Raw genomic sequence first — 23,251 nt, 5'->3', positions numbered from 1 at the left:
CGCGACTGGCTTGGCTTTTTCTTTTAACATTTTAATTTAAGCATTTTCCAATATTGCTACACAGTCATCATCATTATTCTCAAGGGCTGGGCTGACCTGGGTTTTCAATGCTGGCTCTGCCCTTTACTGTCTTTTTTTTTTGAGACAGAGTTTCGCAGTTGTTACCCAGACTGGAGTGCAATGGCGCGATCTCGGCTCACCGCAACCTCCGCCTCCCGAGTTCAAGCAATTCTGCCTCAGCCTCCCGAGTAGTTGGGATTACAGGCGCGCACCACCATGCCCAGCTAATTTTTGTATTTTTAGTAGAGACGGGGTTTCACCTTGTTAACCAGGATGGTCTCGATCTCTTGACCTCGTGATCCACCCGCCTCGGCCTCCCAAAGTGCTGGTATTACAGGCGTGAGCCACCGCGCCCGGCCCCTTTACTGTCTTTACTCCACGTCACCCCCAGCAAGTTACCTGGCTAACCCCTCACCAGGGCTTTCTGTCACCATCCTCTCCACCTGGATGACATGAAGCAGTGCTTGGACAGCGCCTAGGCCAGTGCTCAGGGAGTGTTCTCCATTTTCCCTCAGGAGTATTTCCCTCTAAAAACAGGGATAATACCCTATCATGCAAAGTGATTGTGAGAATTAGAAAGAATGCGTGTACATTGCTTGGTGCCTTGCCATCCAAATGTATTTTATTAGGGAGAGCAGCAACGTACGCCCTCCTACCCCCTTTTTAAACAAAGCGGGGCCACGTGGAATGACGCTTATGGCACAAGTCGGAGGATCTCCTAATGGCACTAGCTTCTCTGTGTCCCTTGGGAGAGGAAACTTTCTGAAAGACTGTAGGACTACCTTCCCTGAACTTCCGGTTAGGTGCGGTGCTGTCCTGCTGCGCCCTCCACCCCTGGGTGCCGACTAAACCGCAAAATCCGGCCCTGGGAAGCGAGTCCCAGTGACCACCACCAGCAAGCGTCTCTAGAAGAGTAACTTGCACCACCCTCGCTCGCATTATACAGTCACTCCCCCTTTGATTGACAGGGAAAGTCACCAATGCGCATCCGGGGGTTTTCCCTCGTGCGCACTTGGAGCGAGCCGCCTCTGTACGCTGATGGCCCAATCGGGGGCGCCGGAGATGCTGTGGGGCGGGGCTCGGTGTCCGGCAGCCAATGGGCAGAGCCCAGCGGGAGCGGCGAGGGCGGTGCGTTTGCGGCTGGCGGCAGAAGCGGCCGCGGGGGGTCTGGGCAGGGCTCGGCGTCGCAGCCGGAGTGAGAGCGGGAGCCGGGCCGGATCCAGGAGTGGAAACGCCGTCGCGGCCGGAACGAGTGTGCAGAGGATTGGGAGGCGAGCGGCCGCTGAGGTGAGGGGTCGCCGCGACGGTTGGGGCGCCGAGGGCGGGACGCGGGGGCGCTGGTCCGCGGCGGGGCCCGCGCCCTTTCAGGGCCGCCGCGCTGAGCTCCGCGCCCTGAGGGAAGCCGGTCGGGCCGCGCAGAACTTCCTGTCTCCGTGGGAGGGGGCGAGTACTCTGGGCCCATGGGGGCGCCCGGAGAAGACATCTTGGGGAAGACAAGGGCGAGTGAGGTCGGCTCGGGGAAGGGGCAGGAGCCCATGGGGGCGGCGCTGGGGGAGCGGGGCAGTTTTCCGGGGTCCGGGGCCTGCTGGAGGGAGAAGTGCGGGAGCAGGGCCGTCGGCGGTTAAGGGCTGCTAATGCGAGTGGAGGGTGGAGATAGCTGCAGGAGGGGGAGCTGGGGCGAGTTTTGGATGGACGCGCTTTGCGAGAAGTGGGAATCCGAGGCGTGCAGAGGTTGGACGAGGGTGCCGGAGCTGCGCTGGAGGGGAGGCGTGGCTGGGACGCGCCGGTGAGAGGGCAGGGCTTGATCCTGGGGTGACCTGGGGGGCGACGCAGGACACATGCGGATGCGCTGATTTGGGGCGCTTTGATGAGCATCCTCCACTTCCTTCCTTCCCACCCTCCCTGTCCTTGCTCTGTGTGTGTGTGTGTGTGTGTGTGTGTGTGTGTGTGTGTGTCTGGGGAGGGTGAGGGGAGCAAAGCTCTTTCTGCAGCACGTCCTAGGGCTGGGGCCACGGTTTGCCCTTGTGACCGTCCTCGGAGTTTCCCCAAACTCATTGAATCAGAAATCTGAACTCCCTTCCTCCTCTAGGAAGGCTGGCCAGGCATCCTGAGAGGTCCTTGACTGGAGAGGTAGTGATTGCTGCTGCTGTTGAATTTCATTGACTCATTGGATTTCGGCTCCATCAGAGAAAGTCGATTTTCTTTTCAGAAGGAGTTGGTTGGTCAGGGTAGCAAGCTATGCTATTGCCTTGGGGCTCCACACAGCCTTCAGGCTCTGTATGCCACTCTCAACTTGGGTGCCTGAGGGAAGGTGGCCTCTGGCCGGGATATGTGCACCATTCCTGGGTCCTGTCTTCTCTTTTTACCCCCCGCCTGTCCCTGGTTGTTGTGGTGAAGGGGGTAGGCTGCTCAGAGTCTCCAGGGCTACTTGGCACACAGTTTTCCAAATACTGCCTGGCTGTCTTGATGACAGTCAAGAGACCAGCTCAAAGAATTTGACCCTCAGCTGCAGATGGCGAGCTCACACCTTCCTTTTTTCCTTTTCTGTGCCTCCCTCTGCACTTATTCCCGTGTGCTGAAGTTTTGTTGTAAACCTGCTGGGATTGCCAGGTTAGAGCCCAAGGCAAGAGCACCGACCAGGTGGGCAGTGTTGAATGCCAGCCCTCCTGTTCTTGCCCCAGATGTTCTCATTGCACCTGATTCATGAGCCTGCCTGCATGCAGCCTCCTCATAGCGACATTGGATGCGTTCCAGTGCAGCTTGGATTTCTCTTGATTCACCTGGAAAACTTTCACTTGTGTGCACTTAAACTTCATTGTAGAGTTTGGCAGCCTCCTCGGTGAGGTTATGCTGGTTGAGATATGAGGCCACTACATCAAAAACTTTTCTGCGGTGTGTTTTTCTTTCAACAATAGTCTTGAAGCTTTAAAGAAAGTGGCCATTAGGCTGATGAAATTTATTACTTGGGAAAGTAACATAACACAGAGAAGTAGATGAGTGATTAGGTCTGCACTCTATCCTCTTTTTGGGAGAAGAATAACAAATCATTTGATGGAAATGGTATCCTTAGCTCATGCTGCTTTGGGACTTGGAACTTTATTACTTTTAATCTTAAATGTATATGAAGTTGTGATGTGATATTTAAATAATTTAGTCTGGGCGCGGTGGCTCATGCCTGTAATCCCAGCACTTTGGAAGGCCAAGGAGGGCAGATCACCTGAGGTCAGAACATAGAGACCAGCCTGGCCAACATGGTGAAATCTCATCTCTACTAAAAATACAAAAATCAGTCAGGCATGGTGGCACACACCTGTAGTCCCAGGTACTTCAGAAGCTGTGGCATGAGAATTGCTTGAACCCGGGAGGTGGAGGTTGCAGTGAGCCTAGATCATGCCATTGTACTCCAGGCCTGGGCAACAGCGAGGCTCCATCTATAAATAAATAATCTAAAAGTATGCATAAATTAAACAAAACAAAACAAAATAACACAGTATCTGGGTTTCCAACATAGCCTTCCACAGGGAGATAACATTGGCTTTCCCCTAATCCTGCTTACCCAGTCCACATCTCTGATGGCCAGACATTTCTGGGGTGGGAACAGAAGGGCATTTGTCCTTGCCCTTTTTTTTGAGACAGAGTCTTTGCCTCCTGGGTTCCAACAATTCTTCTGCCTCAGCCTCCCGAGTAGCTGGGATTACAAGCGTCTGCTACCTTGCCCGGCTAGTTTTTATATCTTTAACAGAGATGGGGTTTCACCATGTTGGCCAGGCTGATCTGGAACTCCTGACCTCAAGTGATCTGCCCGCCTTGGCCTCGCAAATGTCCTTGCCTTCTGTTTCTTCTCTATCCCTTCAAAGTCCATGCTGTGTTAAGGGTGTCATGCTCAGGCTTCCTGATTCTGAAGGGTTACCAATGGATGATTCCAGGATGTGGTGGAAGGTTTCTTTAATAATAGTAATGACACCTTGTGTTTAGAGATGGCAGTGGCATTTACCAGATGCTCTCTGGCCACCTTCATCTGAACCTCCCAGCTGACTCGGGCCTGCCTTATCTGCCATCAGATTGTAATGGCAGCTTTGTGGAGGCCACCCTGTAGATCATGCGATTAATGACCACATTCATGTGAGTGATAGTGCTGGCTCAGTTTTTTCCCAGTTAGGTTGTTTGGAATGGTAGTCGCATACCTGAGGGCAGTGCAGCAATGCCTTAGTTACGAAGTCAGTTTGCATTCCACAGGTAGAGTCTTTCTTTATGGCCATGGCACTGATCCCTTGCATACCAGAAAGTATCATTTGTCCCTGCTCCAGACAGACTCCAGATGTGTCCCAGTGGTGGTTTTTAGGGTAGTTTTGTAGGAATTTCTGCAGAATTTTAGTATTCAGATGAGTATGCTCTATCTGTGGGCTGGAGACAGACTTCAGAGAATTCTCAAAGTATTCTGCACAATGCAACATTTTTTGTTATCTCTGCAGTTCCAAAGGTAACTGCTTGAGGGACAGTGGCCACCAGAGATCACAAGTTTTGATATTTTGATGAAAAACACACATACATAAACAAAAACCACCTTTCCTTAAATGACCTATTGAATTGTGTTTATTCCCATGATTGCATGTTCATCTGTTTGCTTAATAAAATGTAACAAAGCATCATAGAGTCTTTCTTGTTTCCTAGAATAAGGTCTTTTTTATTTTCAATTTTTTTTTTGAGTTGGAGTTTCAACTCTGTTGCTCAGGCTGGAGTATAGTGGCACGATCACTGCAACCTCCACCTTCCGGGTTGAAGTGAGTCTCCTGCGTCAGCCTCCCGAGTAGCTGGGATTATAGGCACCCGCCACTACACCCAGCTAATTTTTTGTATTTTTAGTAGAGATGGCGTTTCACCATGTTGGCCAGGCTGGTCTCGAATTCCTGACCTCGTGATTCGCCTGCCTTGGCCTCCCAAAGTGCTTGGATTACAGGCGTGAGCCACCATGCCGGCCTTCAGTTTTTAAAATAATAATTTTATTTTTAAAAATAGAGCTGGGGTTTCTCCATGTTGGCCAGGCTGGTTTCAAACTCCTGGCCTCAAGTGATCCTCCCATCTCGGTATACAACGTGCTAGGATTACAGGTGTGAGCCACCGCACCTGGCCTATTTTTAATCTTAAAAAATCCTTTGCATGTTTCTTGACTTGAGGCACTGAACTAGACAGAGATGAGAATATAGAAATAACAAAATGGTGTCTCAAATTCCAGACCTCACAGGAAGCCTTAAAAATGATAAATAAGGATAGAGACTTGGCTGTACCTTTAGAAACTGCATGTGTGGTGGTTTATAGAACATACTCTGTGGCCAGATAAAATTTATACGAAGATTTTTCCTCCCAAGAATATGGGATGATGGAGGGGGAGGAGCATGGATGGAGACTAGGAGCCTTGGGCTCTTGTCCAGCCTCTCCCTGACTAACCCTGAGGTCTGGGACAATTAACACAGAACTCAGGGTCTCAGTTTTCATATGTATCAAATGAGGGACTTAGAGGATGTTTACCTTTTGCCAATCTGATAGCAGCTGTGACCTCTTCCGAGGAAGCACATACGTGGACAGCTTCATAGACCTGGACCCAGATTAAGAACTGAATCATTCCATCTCTAAGCTCTCTCTTACCTGTGATATTCTGTAATCCTATTTTTCTGGTCATCTTTGAGCTAACAATAATGATGACTTGTATTTATAGAAGATGCACATTCCAGAGAACTTTCACCTCTCATTTTTTTTTGTGCTCAAAACATTTCTGAGTGGTACGGGTGGCAATAGATGTTCCTTCCTGTGATGAAGAAAGTGGCCGGGCTTGGCCAGCACGTTGATAGAGCACACAGCCAGAGGCCATCCTGGGACTGGAACTGGGGCTCCTGGTTGCCATCCTGGGGCTTTTCCATTAGGCTTTGCTTCCTTGGTGGTTGTCATTATGAGTTATGTTTGGCAGTTCAAATATCCCCAGAATGTGTCTCTCAGAGGGAACTATTTGTTCATCTGCTGAAAGGACTGTTTTTCTCTCTGAATTTGGATCACTAAACACCTTTCTGTCCTACTGTGAAAAGGCTACCTACTTTGTTTTTGTTATTTTTTCTTGCCGCATCTTTCTTTTTTTTGCTGTTGTTGTTGCCACATTTTTCATAGGGGCAGTTTGTAGGACTTGAGTGTTTTGAGCAGACTTATTTAATGCTTATTGATGAAAGAGTACATTAAGATGACTACTTCTCAGTTGCTTAGCAGTTGAGAAAGTTGTGAAATAAATGTTAAGTAAAAATTCCAAATGTCTGACTTGTCCTATCCAAATATGTCCTCACAGATGAGATGCTCTCTGCAGTCTAGGAGGCCCCTCCCTGGGCCCGGAGCTGCTGGGTGGGTTTGAAAGTTGGGTGTGGATTGTGCTGGTGGCCAGGACTGTCCAACAGTGGCTTCTTGTGGCCTTCTGGCCAGATTCCTAACATTTTATGAACTAATTTTGTCATTTTATTGAAAGAGTACATATTCTCAGCTATATAAAGAGCTTCTGTATGTGAAAGAACACTGAACTTAGGCTGGGCGTGGTGGCTCACGCCTGTTATCCCAGCACTTTGGGAGGCCGAGGCAGGCAGATCACGAGGTCAGGAGTTTGAGACCAGCTTGACCAATATGGTGAAACCCTGTCTCTACTAAAATTACAAAGATTAGCTGGACGTGGTGGTATGCGCCTGTAATCCCAGCTACTGGGGAGGCTGAGGCAGGAGAATGGCTTGAACTCAGGAAGCGGAGGTCACAGTGAGCTGAGATTGTGCCACTGCACTGTAGCCTGGGTGACAGAGCAAGACTCTGTCTCGAAAAAAAAAGAAAAAGAACACTGAACTTTAGAGCCCCACAGATGTTATGTGGCTTATTTCTGATGAAAATAATCATAATAAAGATTAAAAAAAATTTTTAAAGAGTACTTCTGATCTGTTTCTGAAAGATGTTTTGAATCCTCAGACATGGAAGCTGATAGTACTGCACACAGTAGGCGTCACTCAGTGTGGAGTGTGTGTGGAGAACTCCACCTGTCTTCCCATTATGTCACGTGTGCTGTGACTGTTGTTGCAGCCAGCTGGGGCACTCTGTCAAGCTGCCCTTGGAAGTACCTGCTTCATATTTTCATTTCACTCCCTGGACTGAGAGTGTTTGGAGGATATCTCAGTGGCTCCTGTGGAGGGAGCATCTGTGGGTGGAAGACAACAGGCAAGGTGAGTCAAAGGGGGTGGTCCTGGCCACTGCAGCTCTGGAATCCCGAGATAAAGATGATGGCTGCTCTGTAAAGGCAGCTCAGTGTAGACAGCAGGCCTAGAAACTTATCTCGATTCATTGTGGCAGTACCAGATAGGAGTGTGTACAAAGTACAGGAGGACAGAGGAGGGCAGCGTCTCAGGACGCTGCAGAGAGCTGACCTTCAGGGAGGTGACTTTGGAAGGATTTTGCCAGAGCCACAGGTGCCCTCCAGTTGGGCTGATGGGAAGGACCATGCTGGGCAGAGCTGTGGAGAGAGGCGGAGGTTGCAGTGAGCCAAGATAGTGCCACTGAACTCCAGCATGGGTGACAGAACAAGACTCCGTCTCAGAAAACAAAACAAAACAGCAACAAGGGACGCGTATGAGAGGGACTGCTAGGGGCAGGGAAGCTTCAGGTTGTGACCTGCCTTGTATTCTGGAGGGCAGTTCACTGGGGAGCTGTTTCTGGGTATTTAAAACAGCAGGATGAAGATCTTCAGAAAAGCAGGATGTCAGCTGAGAAGTCAGGGATGCAGATGGGGGAGGGGTGATTCAGGTGACTCCATTTCACAAAGGTCACCTCTGTCCCTGGGAAGCTCAGGGATTGCTGTCTGTGTTCCTAGGAAGCAGTGGCTCAGCTCTCTAATGAGAGGGGCTTTTAGAGTGGAATGGCCCCAGTCTTGACTCATTTTCTTAACCTGCATTTACGTGTTTGGTTGGGAATGCAGCAGCTATGTGGGTTCTGCTTCTCTTTCTTTTTTGAGACGGAGTTTTGCTCTTGTTGCCCAGGCTGGAGTGCAGTGTAGTGATCTCGGCTCACTGCAGCCTCCACCTCCTGGGTTCCAGCCATTCTCCTGCCTCAGCCTCCCAAGTAGCAGGGATTATAGGCATGCACCATCATGCCCACCTAATTTTTGTATTTTTGGTAGAGATGAGGTTTACCATGTTGGCCAGGCTGGTCTCAAACTCCTGACCTCACATGGCCCGCCTGCCTCAGCCTCCCAAATTGCTGGGATCTCTGACGTGAGCCACTGTGCTAGGTTGCTTCTCTTTTACCCTATGGTTTATGCTTATGCTTACAGATCCTTGAGCTTAGTATGTCACTTTCATTGTAGTTCCTGCAGAAGAAAGGTAATTTTGCAATAAGGCATTGGAGGTTAGAAACATGGTTTTGGACTCAGACAGCCTTTGGGTGTGGGTTCAAACCCCACCACTAGGTGACTGTGTGGCTTTTGGCCAAATGCTTCAGCATCTCCAAAACTGGGTGTCTTAGTCAGTTGGGGCTGCTGTAACAAAGATGCCATGGCTTGTAAACAACAGAAATTTCTTTGTTACAGTTCTGTAAGCTGCAAGTCTGAGGTCAGGGTACCAGCTTTGTTGGGTTCTCAGGAGGGTCCTTTTTCATGTTGTAGATTGCTGACTTCTTATAGCCTCACATGGCAGAAAGAAGGTGAGAGAGCTCTCAGATACTTTTTATAAAGGCATGAGTGTCCAGGTGCAGTGGCTCATGCCTGTAATCCCAACATTTTGAGAGGCTGAGGCAGGAGGATCACTTGATGCTAGGAATTTGAAGCCAGGCTGGGTAACATAGTGAGACCCTGTCTCAACAAAAACTTTAAGAAAAAATTTTGAGGACACTAGTCCCATTCATGAGGGCCCTGCCTAGTGAGCTTCCAAAGGCCCTACTTCCTAATGCCATCAGCTTGAGGAGTAGAATTTCAACATGGGAATTTTGGGGGATCCATACTTCAGTCCTTTGTGCCAGGATTCTGATGGCCCTTCCTCATTGGATTTTGGCAGGACAGCATGAGGTGATGGAGCCCAGGAGCTCAGCATGTGTGCCTGGTCCACATTGCTGCTTCAGTCACTCTGCTATCACACAGTGCAATGTCTACTTAAGTGAATTTGCTAATTAAGCAAATTATACCTTTAAAGTGCCCAAAGTGATTTTATCCAGTTCTATTTAAAAATCCCCCCCAAACCTCACAATGTCCACAAAAGAAAAAGAAAAAACTACCCCCCTCCCCAGACTTTCTGGACTTTCTTGGTGACTCGGGGTCATGGGGATGCAGTTGTGTGTCACTGGTGTGGGTGAGGCCTCCTGCCCTGCACGGACTACCCTCATATCCTGGCACTTACAGGGCCTGCCTTCTTTCTTCTCACCACCTTTTGTAAGCTGCTGTTGGCATATGGCCCCTTTGTTGGGGTGAGGGCCTGATGATGGTCATATCCTCCCTGGGGTTTTTTTTTTTTGAGATGGAGTCTCACTCTGTCTCCCAGACTGGAGTACAGTGGGGCGACTCGGCTCACTGCAACCTCCGCCTCCTGGATTCAAGCAATTATCTGCCTCAGCCTCCAGAGTAGGTGGAGTAACACACGCCTGCCACCATACCCGGCTAATTTTTGTATTTTTAGTAGAGATGGGATTTCACCATCTTGGCCAAGCTGGTCTTGAACTCCTGACCTCATGATCCACCTGCCTCAGACCTCCAAAGTGCTGGGATTACAGGCATGAGCCATCGTGGCTGGCCTCCTCCCTGGGGTTTGAGGGCAGCCCTGCCATGCAGAGGCCTTGCTGTCTTCTAGGTTAGTGATTCTCTGCCTGAGTTTGATGTGATGGGTTATAGAAAGCCTGACCCTGGGCTGAAGGGATGCTGCTTGACTATACCTAGTGACTCAGGATTGGAAGAGGGTACTGGTGGTGATGGCTTACCCCTAGGTGATGAGAAGTAGAACTTAGAAAGCAGATGATAAAGCTATAAGCACTGCTCACCTGTGTCAAATTGTGTTCAGATAACATGTAGCAATGATAGTTAAGGTTTTAGAATTATGGAAAGTTTCTCCTTGTTTTCCAAACTGTACCACTGCCCTTTTACTTTTATATTAATGTTTAATAACTTTGTAATTAAAATAAGTATAAATAAAAAGAGCTTGGTTGTCTAGGCATTTGCAGTTTACCAAGAAGCTTTCCATAGCCCTCATTTTGTTTTCAGAACAGCCTTGTTAATTTGCTACCTTCTTCGTCGTTCAGAGGGGCAAGAGAGGGAGAGGTGAACCGGTCAGTGGTTTTGCCTGAGGCCACCAGCCGGGACCCCACATGCTCCTCTGAGCCCAATTCCAGAGCTTCCAGGGAGGCCTGTGATGGGTCCTCTGCCTGCTGCAGGGTGGTCTTTATAGAATCAACCGTGGCTAGTATTTTGAAGTTTCCTATTGAATTAAATGAAATCTTATTGCTATAAAGTGATACCCAAACTGCAGTTTGTGAACATTTTCATATTTTAAACTGCATTTGTCTTTCATTATATTAAATTATGTTGTCGCCAACTGAGTGTGCCAAGATCGTGAATTGTGGTCTTCAGAGGAACCACAGAGCAGGCAGTGCTCCCTGTGCAGACCTTCAAGCCCGCTATTAGTGGGTTCTGTAGCTGGCTGACTGGCTGGAGCTGGGCTGCCTGCTCGCCGCTTAGCTCACACAGGGTGATGCTTTAATTAAGCAATTGTGACCTTGCTTCTGCAAATGTATCATCAGATAAGGAGTCTGGGCATGTACCACTAAGGAGGAGGATGTGCATGGAGGGTGTGGAGTCAGTAATGAGGGGCTCACTGTCTGCATAGGCCCCCATGTTCTGAAGTTTTCTGAGGGATCATTCAAGAAGCTTTACTTCCTGCCCATTTAATTTTTGCAACAAGATCGTGTTCTCTCCACTTTACGCACGAGTAAACTGAAGCTCAGAGAGATTAAGTGGCCTTCAGAGGGTACCCATCAGAGCTGGTGCTCTGCCTACTGAAACCCAAGCTCATTTCACCTCCTCTGGCTGGCTGGAATGAGTAAGTTCCGAGTTGCTAACTCTCAGATGTGAACGTCTGTAAAAGATAATCAGTGTTTCTCCCCCACCTCTGAGAAGCATGGACATGAGGCAGATTATGTGTGTCTTGTGCTTAAGACAGGATCTATGTCTGTTACTAACTTGCTCAAGATAATATGAAAGTTGACAGTCATTTGGCCCAGCGCGGTGGCTCACGCCTGTAATCCAAGCACTTTGGAGGCCAACGCAGGCGGATCACCTGAGGTCTGGAGTTCAAGACCAGCCTGACCAACATGGTGAAACCCCGTCTTTAAAAAAAAAAAAAAAAAAAAAAGAAAGTTGACAGTCATTTAACAGCAGGAAGATAAGGGCAGAAAAGGGAGAGCGGCTGGTGTGCAGTCAAGGCTGTGGGTGACTCGCTGGTGCACCCACCCCGTGATGCATTCCATGTGGGACAGGAGGAAGATTCCAGAGGCCCTGGCTTAGGAGTGCTGTTGTCTTGCCTGGGGCAGATGCATTCTAAAAGGCATCTTACGCTGTTGAAGAGCAGGTAGACAAAGGAGAAGAAGTTGCATTTCTGTAGAGCACTGCACTTTGTAAAATTGTCAAAGGTCTTCACATTTTGTCAACATTGTGATACCAAATAAGAGCATTTGCTCAGGTGTATTAGAGCAGATACTTGTTTTTATGCTTGTGATAATCATAACTTTTATGTCAAATGATTTCTTTTTTGCTTTCTTTAAATCTTTTAAAAATTGAAGGTTCAACATAGAAAACAACGTTCTGAATAAAGAACTCTCTTTGTAGTTTACCTTCCACACATGAAGCGTTTTTTTTTTTTTTAGATGGAGTTTCGAGTGCAGTGGCATGATCTCAGCTCACTGCAACCTCTGCCTCTTGGGTTCAAGCTATTCTCCTGCCTCAGCCTCCTGAGTAGCTGGGATTACAGGCATGTGCCACCACACCCAGCTAATTTTGTATTTTCAGTAGACGGGGTTTCTCCATGTTGGTGAGGCTGGTCTTGAACTCCTGACCTCAGATGGTCCGCCCACCTTGGCCTCTTCATAGTGCTGGGATTACAGGTATGAGCCACTGCACCTGGCCGCGGAAGTGGTTTTTATGTATCTTCATCAAGTAACCTGTTCCCTGCCAACTTTGTACCAAGCTTCAGAAGAGGCAAGAGAGGTACTTTGTCTCTGTCCTTCCTCAAGGCAATACTTCAAGGTTGCTTGAAGGTGAGGAAGCTCTAGGTAGTGAAATCAGGTGCCTAGTCCAAGGCCAACCAGTTTGTAGATGGGAGAGATTTGAAGTTTAAACTGACCTCACTGTTTTCTTTTCAATAACTGACATTGTTACGATTGTATTATTCAGATTCACGTAAATATTTTCTTGGCTGGATGTGGTGGCTCACGCCTGTAATCCCAACACTTTGGGAGGCCAAAGCGGGTGGATCACAAAGTCAGGAGTTCGAGAGCAGCCTGAGCAATATGTGAAACCCCATCTCTACTAAAAGTACAAAAATTAGCCGGGCTTGGTGGCCTGCGCCTGTAATCCCAGCTACTCGGGAGGCTGAGGCAGGAGAATCACTTGAACCCAGGAGGCGGAGGTTGTGGTGAGCCGAGATTGCACTACTGCATTCCATCCTGGACTACAGAGTGAGACTCTGTCTCAAAAAAAAGAAATTTATTTTCTCTGAAGTATTTTCCATGTTTTACTGTCATCTTTAAAAAGATTATTAATGGTTGTATTATTCTGTTGATGTAATGAGATTAAAACATTCCCTAGTGCTGGACATTTTAGGTTATTTCCACTTTTTTGCTAATGTAGATGAATTTGCAGTTTATAATTTCATCTTTCTTTTTTCATCTATGCAATTATTAGTTCCTGGGGATAAATTCCCGGGAATGGAAATCTTGTATTAAAGGGTATGAACACCTTAAGAGTGTTTTAGAAGCCTGTCTTGCTGCTTGTAAGTTTATTTTTCTGATATTTTTGGGTGAAAAAATGGGGATTCTTTCTCTTTAAGGTGCTTGCCTTGGCCTTTAGAACTTCTAAGCATCTGTGAGATAAGAAAGTTCTGTGAGGGTTTCTTAAATGAGTCACATTTCCTTCCTAAGTTTCTGAATATCGTTTTACTTGAATTAGTTGCTTTACTTTCATGAGCAAGACACAGTGTTTTAGAAAATCCTTACTACTTTATTATTAATCCCTGGAGCTAATGTTCCAAATTCCCAAGGTGGTGAGTGCTTGGGGTTGCATTCTTCCATCAGCTCAGCAGTCAAGGTAGGCATCTCACAAACCTTCTCTAGCTTTCTTTTCCTCCCTTAGGGGATGCATATTGGAAAGACTCTGCAGGCTTCTTTCTGCCAGGCAGCCTGGGGGTCATGTGGTCCTTTGGAGTTCATCTCTAGCTTCTAGATGCCATTCTCATGGACGTTCCCGGCTCTGTTCATCTCCGGAGACAAGCATCTCAAGTGGAAACATGGAGGGAAGTTTATAGCACTGGTGCTTGCTTGCCTTGTTTGCTTGTTTGTTTTTCTGTTCTGGTCTGCTGTGGAACTTGTCACCATGTCCCCTCCCTGTGGACTAACTTTCCTACCCTCCATTGTCCCTTAGGTATTCACTCTCAGACTGGGCAGAGTCCTGTTTTCCTGGTGGCTCATTTGCCAGGGTCTGCAAAGGACAAGGTGCTTAGCAGGGACAGAGAGGGGATCCAATGGGGAGCAATGGCCGGGCCAGCCGACCTCAGTGCTCACCCCTGGGTCCCCTCCCTTGGATTTCTACAGTGCCTCCACCATGTCTACCCTCTCCCTTTTAGTTCTCTGGCCTCACCGTGGGCAAAAGCTTGCTCCTCTTGGTTCCTCTTATCCCAGGTAAGGAAAGCTGATGTTCACAACAAAACGAAGAGACTTGACTACACCCGAAGGTAGAAATAAGAAGTAACAGCCGCCGACAGCACAGCATACAAATGTTTGGCTTCCTAAGCACAGGCAGGTTTTTGTACCCACACTCCAGGGCTCGTCTGACTGCATTGGCTCTGCCAGGCGCTGCCCAGCTTCCTGCTTCCACTCCTAGCCCTGCTTCTTCTGTCAGTAAAACAGAATTTTAGGGTTAATGCTTTGCTTGATGCTTCGGGGACTGCATTTTTATCACAAGTTTGGAAATTGTACTTTGCCCTGGTTTCTACAGATGCCTAAACGTGTCTAGGTTGCTGTTGCCTTGGCAATTGGCTGAGCTGTTGGTTGTGTGTGTGGTGAAGGCTCTGGCAGGGGCTGGATGGAAGCCCCAGGTCTTCCTTCCTTAGAGCTTCTCAGCCAAGCTGGTAGTTACTCCCAAGCCCAGAGGTGTATGCTCTTAACTCCCCTTTGTCGTTTGGAGCTTCCCATTTCATTTCCCTAAGAAATCCCTGCTCAGCTGCCCTAGACTTGGGTGCGTGGTATGACATGGCATGGCATGCACTGAGAGGGCTGATTTATTTCAAGACTGGATTTTTGGCAACAACACGAGACACGGTTCCTTAGCAGCCCTTGACCTAAGCTTTATTCAAGGTTGGACAGGGCAGGAGCTGCTTGTCCTCTCCCTTCAAGTTTCTTCTGCTTCTCAGACCTGGGGCTACTTGTTGGGGCCCAGAGGTGGGCCTTGCCTGAGAGTCCCGCAAAAGCAGGGCCTTCCAGTGGGCCAGAGGGGTACTCCTGACCACTTATAAGTCATGGGAAGAAAGTGAATGTGATTGGATCACTACAGTGCCACACAGTATGTATCCTTTTATGAAGACTGAGTGAAAGGTTGGTATAATCAATTCCAGTCTTATCCTTTGTTACTTTCTTTAATGCTTCTTGTATTTCCTTTTGGGCTTATTTCTTTTCTTAGTCTTACAAAAGTGAGTCTGAAGTTGTGATGTGTAGGGATTGGGGCTGGTTCATTGCCCCCTCTTAAAGCTCAGACAAGTCAACCTTCCTTGAAGTTTTTTGGGTATAAGCTCATTTCCAGAATTACTATTTTGGACCCATGCTTTTCTCTCTGCTACCTCTGTTGGGAACTTGCAGATTCACGAAATTTAGAAATAGTTTGACATAATGTGAACTCTTACTAGTAAGTAAAGAGGTGGGTAGGGAGAGAAACCTCCTTCAATCACCACCCTCCGAAAACCTCATGTTAGCAGTGTGGTTGGTGGAGGTGGAAACAAACTCAGTCCATTGGGAGCTCCTGCAGGTACCAGGTGGGAGAGGGGAGTTCTCTCCTTGGGGTAGAGTTGGCAAATTACCAGTTCCCACAAAGGCTGCAAAGCCCTGCTCCCCATTTCCTATGCATTCTGCTGTCCAGGAGGGCTGGCTTTTGGGGCCCTGACCTGGAACCCGGGTTGCTTTTCCCTATAGGAGGGCCTCTGTTTGGAGCAGTGGGACAGGGACAAGCCTCTGCTGTGTTCTGGTTTTGGGACGGCCCAGTCCAGTGGGGCTACAAGTGCCTGCAGCGAGCTGTTATTAGTAAGGAGCTCTGCAGCCAGATTGCCTGGGCTTGAATCCCAGCTCTGAGATTGATTGTGGTACCTATGTACCTCACCTTTGAAGTGGGGATCATGATAGGATTGTTGTACAGATTGGACACATGAATGTGTGCCCTGCACTTGGGATGGCGTCGCCCACCAAGAGCTCCATTGTAACACAGCCATCGGTGCCTCTGAGCATCCCAACCATCTTGCCTTGGGACTCTTTGATTCTCACTTTACAGTTGAGGAAATAGGCTCAGAGAAGCTTAATGTATCTTCAGACCTGGGTCTACCTCAGGGTTCTCTCTTCAAAGCACTGGTGGTCCCCCACAGTGGCCTTGGCTCCCCAGCAAGTTAGGGAGTGACTGCCAGGGGACTACTCCATCAGTGCTATGCCCACCAGGCATAGTGTATAGACAGATTTTTTAATGCCTCCATACACATGCATACACACACGCATAAAACATTTATATGCTACTGAAATGGGAGAGTTCCCTGGACCCCTTCTAGGTACTTGGGACAGGGGTGTGGCTGGTTTGCTCAGACCCCTTACAGGAGGAGGGAGCATGCAGGTGAGCAAGTACAGGAGCCAAAGCGAGTGCTTTTGGGCTCCAGCTCCTCGGCAGTGTCTAGGGCTGTTACAATGCTCTTTTAGACCTCTTGTCTGGGGATGACTTAAGTATTAAACAGCTCAGTGAAGAGTCATTGTGACAGCTTTTTTGGGTTCCTGCATCCAGTGCATCCCAAATTGCCTGGTGTCTAGGAAGAATCAGGTCACGTGGACTTGAATGATGGTGAATGCAGATTTTTTATTATGGAGGTGGCTTTCAGCAGGATGGGGAGCTGGAGATGGAATGGAGTGGAAAGGTGATCTTCCCCTGGAGTTTGGCCATTCCGCAGACAGTCTCCTCTCCAACTGCCCCCAGCTGAACTCTTGACTTCCTCCTCTGCCACTCTTCTGTGTGTGGAGTCTGGGATGTGGGGTTTGTATGGGCACAGGATGATAGGGGGCATGGCAGGCTGAAAGGCAACATTTGGGTGTGAAAACAGGAATGCCTGTTCTCATTTAGGGCCTTGGGTCTGGGCTTGAAGGTGGAGCCCTCACCAGGGACCCTGCTCTCCTGCCTCCTGTTCCTATCGTTACTATATATAAATGATGCTGTGATTATGATTTAAAAAATACCCGTTTATTTTAAAACTTGAATTTATAGTAGCCTTTTGTCATCTGGATTTTCTAAATCATTGAATGTAAAAAAATACTATTATCTAGGGATCTAGCAACCTTGTTGATCTTTAAAAGGCTTGAGTTCAGTTCACGACCATCCTGGCCATCATGGTGAAACCCCATCTTTAAAAATAAACAAACAAACAAACAAACAAACAAACAAACAAAAGACTTGAGTTCAGAAAATATTTATTGTTGCCCTTTTCTTGCTCTGTGTTTTGGTGTCTGCCCTTCTGTCTGTCTGGCATCTGCATGAGTCGTGGGTCAGGACATGTTGAGGACATGGAGTCTGGTGTGGCTGGGCCTAGTTATAAACTGGAAGCAAGGTTGGGAGCCTAGAATCCAAACCAGGTTCAGACTGGGAGAATATCTGAAATCCCTGCAGCAGCAAAGAAGGTTCTTATATCTACCGTTCCTGAAGGAATGTTACTGGGTCCCCAGGTTCTCTGGGAGCATTGATGTGTCTCACTGTCATGGTGACAAAGACTTTTTGTTTTTATTTATCAACTTCCTGTACTTCTCCTGCTCCCTTGTTAACTTGTGGCTGGCTCTAGTTTCAAAGTTAATTCTCAAACTCAAACCTCAGACTGAAAGGCTGGGGACTGCCCTTGGCTATGTTGGGGGCCGGCTCCTGAGAAACCTCTTTTTCAGGAAAGCTCTGGCCTGTTAGATTTTGCTCTGTAATTTTACTACCCTGCTAACCTAACGGTGGTCATTGGTGTTCGGAGACACATGGGTGGAACTCAGCAATGTTTCTTAACCTGTATTTTTTGTTTGTTTTTTGAAACATTCTTGCATGTTGCCCAGGCTGGAGTGTAGTGGTGTGATCTCAGCTCACTGCGCCCTCTGCTTCCCGAGTAGCTGGGACCACAGGCATGCGCCACCATGCCCGGCTAATTTTTGTTGACCTGTATTTGGATTTTATGTTTTCTTCAGAATTTTATGCAAATTGATTCTTTCCCCCTAGAAATGGACTCAGACATTTTTGCATGCAATTCTGATATATTCATAAATCCCCATTCATTCATTCAACAAATATTTGAACACCTGCCATGTGCTAGGCATGGTTCTAGGCACTGGAGTCACAACAGGAACAAAATAGTCCATGATCTTAGATTCTGGTTGGAGGCAGAGCACAAACACCCTCAGCCCGGTGTCAAGGGAAGGCCAGCCTCAGTGGGCAGGGCTGGGGGGGATGTCCAGGCCTCATCCCCCTACCTGGCTGTGCTTGGTGCCAACTTCCCAGCCCCCTTCTAGCTTTCACTTCCCTGAACTGGTTTTTGACTTCACAATCATTATCAGAGTGATTTTTTAAAAACTTTAATGTTTATTGAGGCTCATTTTGTGCCAGGTGTCCCCTTTTCCCTTGCATGATTACACTTATTCTCATAACAACTTTGTTTTGCAAGTGAGAAAGCTGGGCCCAGGCCTCAATACTAGGAATGTGATGTGTGGTTTTCATCAGCATGCAGCTTGAGGCTGTAGAATTCAGGTAAGCCAGACATGAGGACACCATCAGAAATACCAATAAAAAATTCATTGTGTCCATTTTGCCCTGGACCATCTCTATTCTCTGTCCTCCCCCCCGCCCCCCGCCATTGAGACAGAGCCTCACTCTGTCACCCAGGCTGGAGTGCAGTGGTGTGACTGTGGATCACTGCAGCCTCGAACTCCAGGGCTCAATGATCCTCTCGCCTCAGCCTCTCAAGTAACTGGAACTACAGGTGTGCACCACCATACCTGGCTAATTTTTAAATTTTTCTGGAGAGCAGGGAAGGGGGGCAGGTCTTACTATGTTGCCCAGGCTGGTCTCGAACTCCTGGCTTCCAGTGATCCTCCTGCCCCAGCTTCCCAGAACTCTGGGATTACAGGTGTGGGTCACCATGCCTGGCCACTGGCCACTGTTTCTTTCTTTTTTTTTTTTTTGAGACGTAGTCACCCTCTGTCGCCCAGGCTGGAGTGCAGTGGCACTATCTCGGCTCACTGCAACCTTCACCTCCCAGGTTCAAGTGATTCTTCTGCCTCAGCATCCCATGGAGCTGGTACTACAGGTGTATGCCACCACACCTGGCTAATTTTTTGTGTTTTTAGTAGAGATGGGGTTTCACCATGTTAGACAGGATGGTCTCGATCTCCTCACCTTATGATCCACCCGCCTCGGCCTCCCAAAGTGCTGGGATTATCGGTGTGAGCCACTCCACCTGGCCTGTTTCTTTTGACAATCATAAATGTAATGTTCACCTGATTCTCACATCAAATTGCCTTGCTCAAAGAGGGAAATGTGGGTGGAACGGCTTTAAGGCCTCTACCTGGTGGACGTTATAGACTCTTTAAGTCACCAAGTCTGTATATTTACTGTTGGCAAAATTGGATGATCCCATCCTTATTTCCAAATAATTGCTGCGTGAATGACATTTGAAATGCATATTTAGTTCTTGACTGAATAGATACATACACACTCTGGTTTTTCCACACCTGACACTTAATCTCTTGTTGTAATTTTTAAGATTCTGCCCAATGGACAGAGTAACTTCCTGAAAAGTGGCTTTAAAAAAACCTTGTCTCCTCAGTGGACAGAGGGTAGAATGAAACAGCATTTGTTATCCTGACTCATTCCCAACCAAACAGAACCTTTATTCTGGCTGGAGGTTTGCAAGCTGCCATCCTCCTGGCACCAACAGCAGCCTATCCTTTAAATATTTACATTGAATAACTTTGTAGCTCTGTTTCCTTCTAAGGCTTGCCACAGGTCATGTCAGAAGCAGAACTCCTCCTCTGGAGTCATTGTGAAACATGACTCAATGCTAGGGTGAAGTTTCTCTACAGTCAGCTCACTTTATAGAGGAAGAACTGGGCTGCATTCAGCTCAGTGTGAGCTAAACATTGCAGTGTCCAGTCTTCCTTCCTGGCAGTTGGGGCCGGAGCAGCCCCAAGGCTGGGAGGGGGGACATTGTTCCCTTTGACTGTGTGATTGTTGGAAGCAGGGTCCTGAGGGGTCCTGAGGGAGAGTTTAGGCGGCAGCTTAAATGGAATTTCTAGTCGAAAGGGGCAAGGCACAGTTGCGGGAGTCCTGGTCTAAAGTCCAGTGAGGCAGAGACTGGGGCTTGGGTTGGGATGTCCCCTCTCTTGCTGACAAGAGAGAATGATCTCTGGGCCAGGGAGGAGGCAGCTGCATTCGCTGGCTGTGAGACTGTGACTCTAGGTGTGGAAGTGCTGGGGTGTTCCCTGCAGCCCCCAGACCCCTAGATGAGGCATGTGAGACCCCTGCCCTGGGCCATTTTTTCAATGTGACTCTCCCTAAAGGGTGAGGAATCTGAGGTGTGGAGAAGTGGTATCTCCCTAAAACTTGTGCCTCTCCCTTTAGGCCATGGACAGGGACAGAGACCCTGGAATTCCCTGCCCTATTAACCCCCAGCCCACATACAGGGCCTGCATGGGCCGCCTCCCTGGTGCGTCCTGCTGAGGGTAGGCTGTGCGTGTGTGCACGTGCTTCCAGCCGAAGGTGGCTGAATGGTGGCCATGGGTAGGGTGTGTGTGGACAGAGCTAGGGTGCGTGGGCTGGGGTCTTCCTGCAAGCATGCCCAAGGGGCTTTGTGGTGCAGGACATGCTCTGGATTCATGTGCTTGGTTTCTTTTCTTTTTTTTTTTGAGACAGAGTTTTGCTCTTGTTGCCTAGGCTGGAATGCAATGGTACAATCTTAGCTCACCGCAGCCTCTACCTCCTGGGTTCAAGTGATTATCCTGCCTCAGCCTCCTGAGTAGCTGGGACTACAGGCATGCATGCGCCACCATGCCCAGCTAATTTTGTATTTTTAGTTGAGACGGGGTTTATCTATGTTGGTCAAGCTGGTCTCGAACTCCTGACCTCAGGTGATCTGCCCTCCTCGGCCTCCCAAAATGCTGGGATTACAGGTGTGAGCCACCGTGCCTGTCCTGGTTTCTTGATTAGTAAAGTTCATGCTTTTTCTGAGTGTGCTTGGGGGTGTCCCTCCGTATCTGAAACATGGGGCTTGGGGCCATGCCTGGAGTGCATGGGGAGGTGGGGTTAAAAGCAGGCCCGTCCCCCAGCTCAGCTCTTCTTAACACCAAACCAGCCACAGTAAGGAGGAGCACACTCCACTCCATTGTTTTACCCAAAGTTTCCCTCTAGGGCTTTGCTGATGACATCTCTTGACTTTTGTTAGCATTCTGGCACAGTATCAGAAGGATTCCAGTCTACGTTGTGGTCTTCTTGAGAACTCATATTTGATTTCTGCTTTAGCTCAGTGGACTTTAGCCTGAAGGAATCCCAGTGAAGAGTTTTTAATGTTAACTTACGGAAATTTTCCCAGCAGCAAACCACAGATACTGTGGCATGGGGGTGAGCAGCTCTTGTGGAAACAAGGCTGTTCTGTCCTTCAGCTGCATAGGAGTGTTTCAGGAATCGTATCGGCCACATTCTTCTTAGGACTTCTTGACTTCCAGGAGGGGAGGGAAGCGATGTCTGGGTCCCACAGTGCACATGGCCATCCCTGCTGCCGCCCTTCCAGGAGGAACTGCCAGGTTGGACATGGAGATGAACTGGGAGAGCTTCCATTGGGTCTGGTCAGCCTTCGGGGGCATTTCTGGCAGTCTCAGAAGGTGACAGTCTGCAACTGTATTATCACCAACGTGGAAAAAGTAAAGGCAGTGCAGTTTTCTAGTTTTCTTTCTTTCTTTCTTTCTTTTTTGAGATGGAGTCTTGCTCTGTTGCCCAGGCTGGAGTGCAGTGGCACCATCTTAACTCACTGCAACCTCTGCCTCCTGGGTTCAAGCGATTCTCCTGCCTCAGCCTTCTGAGTAGCTGGGATTACAGGCGCTCACCACCATGCCTAGTTCATTTTTATATGAGACAGGTTTCACCATGTTGGCCTGGATGGTCTCGATCTCTTGACCTCAAGTGATCAGCCTACCTCAGCCTCCCAAAGTGCTGGAATTACAGACGTGAGCCATTGCACCTGGCCTGGCAGTGTAGTTTTCATGTGTGTAACATTAGCAACTGCCCTTTCTTGGGTAGCGCTCCTTCTGTATAAAATTTTGACCATTGTATCTTTTCCATTTTAAAATGTCCTGTCTTTCAGTGTTGATGAAAAGAGCTGGTTTCTAAAGGATATTCTTACTTGGCAAAATAAAAAGTAAGCAGTCTTATGTTATTCTGCCTTCAAAGTAAGCAGTCTTATGTTATTCTGCCTTCAAATTTGAAACAGTTTTATTGAGTTATAATGAACAGGCAATAAGTTTTGGCATATGAGTACACTGTTAGGCTGTCATCGCAAACAAGATAGTTAGACATCCTTCACTCTCCGAGGGTTCCTCCTGCTACTTGATGATCCCTCTGGCCCTCCTTTCTTCCAGGCCATCACTGCTCTGTTCTTTGCACTCTAAAATCATTTGCATTTTCTGAAATTTTATGTAAATGGAATCATACAGTATGTATTCTTTTTACAGTATGTATTATTTTTAGTCTGACTTCTTTCAGCAAAATTACTTTGAGATTGTTGTAGTATTTATCAGTTAGTTTCATTTTCAAAAAAATCCAATGCATGGACATGCCGTAATTTGTTCATTCACCTATTGATGGATGTTTGGGCTGTTTCCAATTGGTGCAATCATAAATGAAGATGCTATGTTGTGAAAAGATGTTACAGACATAAAAATAAGGTGCTCTCAACATTTGTGTGCCAGTCTTTGTGGGGACATCTGCTTTCTTTTTATCAAAAGTTTAATGGAGACGGGGTCTCCCTATGTTGCCCAGACTGGTCTTGAACTCTTGGGCTCAAGTGATCCTCCTGTCCCAGCCTCCCAAAGTGCTGGGATTATAGGTGTGAACCACCGCGCCTGGCCAACATCTGCTTCCACTTCCCTGGGGTAAATGCCTAGAGTGGAATGGCTAGATGACTTGGTGGGTGTACATTTAACATGTCCAGACACTGCCAAACTGTTTTCCAAAGTGCTTTGCACACCTCACCAGCACAGGGTTCTAGTTCCCCCACATCCTCACCAATACTTGGTATGTAGTCTTTAGAATTTTTACCATTCTGGTAGGTTTAATTTGGATTTCTCTAGTGATTAAGGGTAGTGACTCTCTTCTCCTGAAATTATTTGCTGTCTGTACATCTCCCTCAGTGATGTATCTCTTTAGATCACTTACCCGTTGAAAAAGTTGAGTTGTTTTTATTAACTTAGTTTTGAGATTTCTTTATATATTTTGGATACAATTCCTTGATCAGTTACATGATTTGCAAATATTGACTCCCTGTCTGAAGCTATCTTTTCATTGTTTTAACAGTGTCTTTGAAAGAACAGAAGTTTAAATATTTGCTCAAGTCAACTTGTTCTTTTATGGCTTGTGCTTTTTTGTTTGGTGTCACAGCTAAAATCTTTGCCTACTCCTAGGTCA

At 47.7% G+C, this 23,251-nt stretch overlaps 1 protein-coding gene across 2 annotated transcripts in view; it reads left to right on the top strand.

Moving 5' to 3' along the window:
• The first annotated feature begins 1,225 nt into the window (after positions 1-1,225).
• The window catches only part of PACSIN2 (protein kinase C and casein kinase substrate in neurons 2), a 142,675-nt gene continuing 120,649 nt past the window's right edge, over positions 1,226-23,251 (top strand). The window contains exon 1 of one of the 2 annotated variants that reach the window (XM_064368169.1): positions 1,226-1,347. The gene's annotated coding sequence lies outside the window, so the exon portion shown is untranslated. The remainder of the gene's footprint in view (positions 1,348-23,251) is intronic. The other variant, XM_064368167.1, reaches the window with a different exon arrangement.

Source organism: Aotus nancymaae, unplaced genomic scaffold (genome assembly GCF_030222135.1).
Source record: "Aotus nancymaae isolate 86718 unplaced genomic scaffold, 86718_ANA_hifiasm-v0.15.2.pri h1tg000076l, whole genome shotgun sequence".
Taxonomy (NCBI): Eukaryota; Metazoa; Chordata; class Mammalia; order Primates; family Aotidae; genus Aotus; species Aotus nancymaae.
Note: the sequence above shows the minus strand (reverse complement) of the source record. Positions and strands in the feature narration are given on the sequence as shown.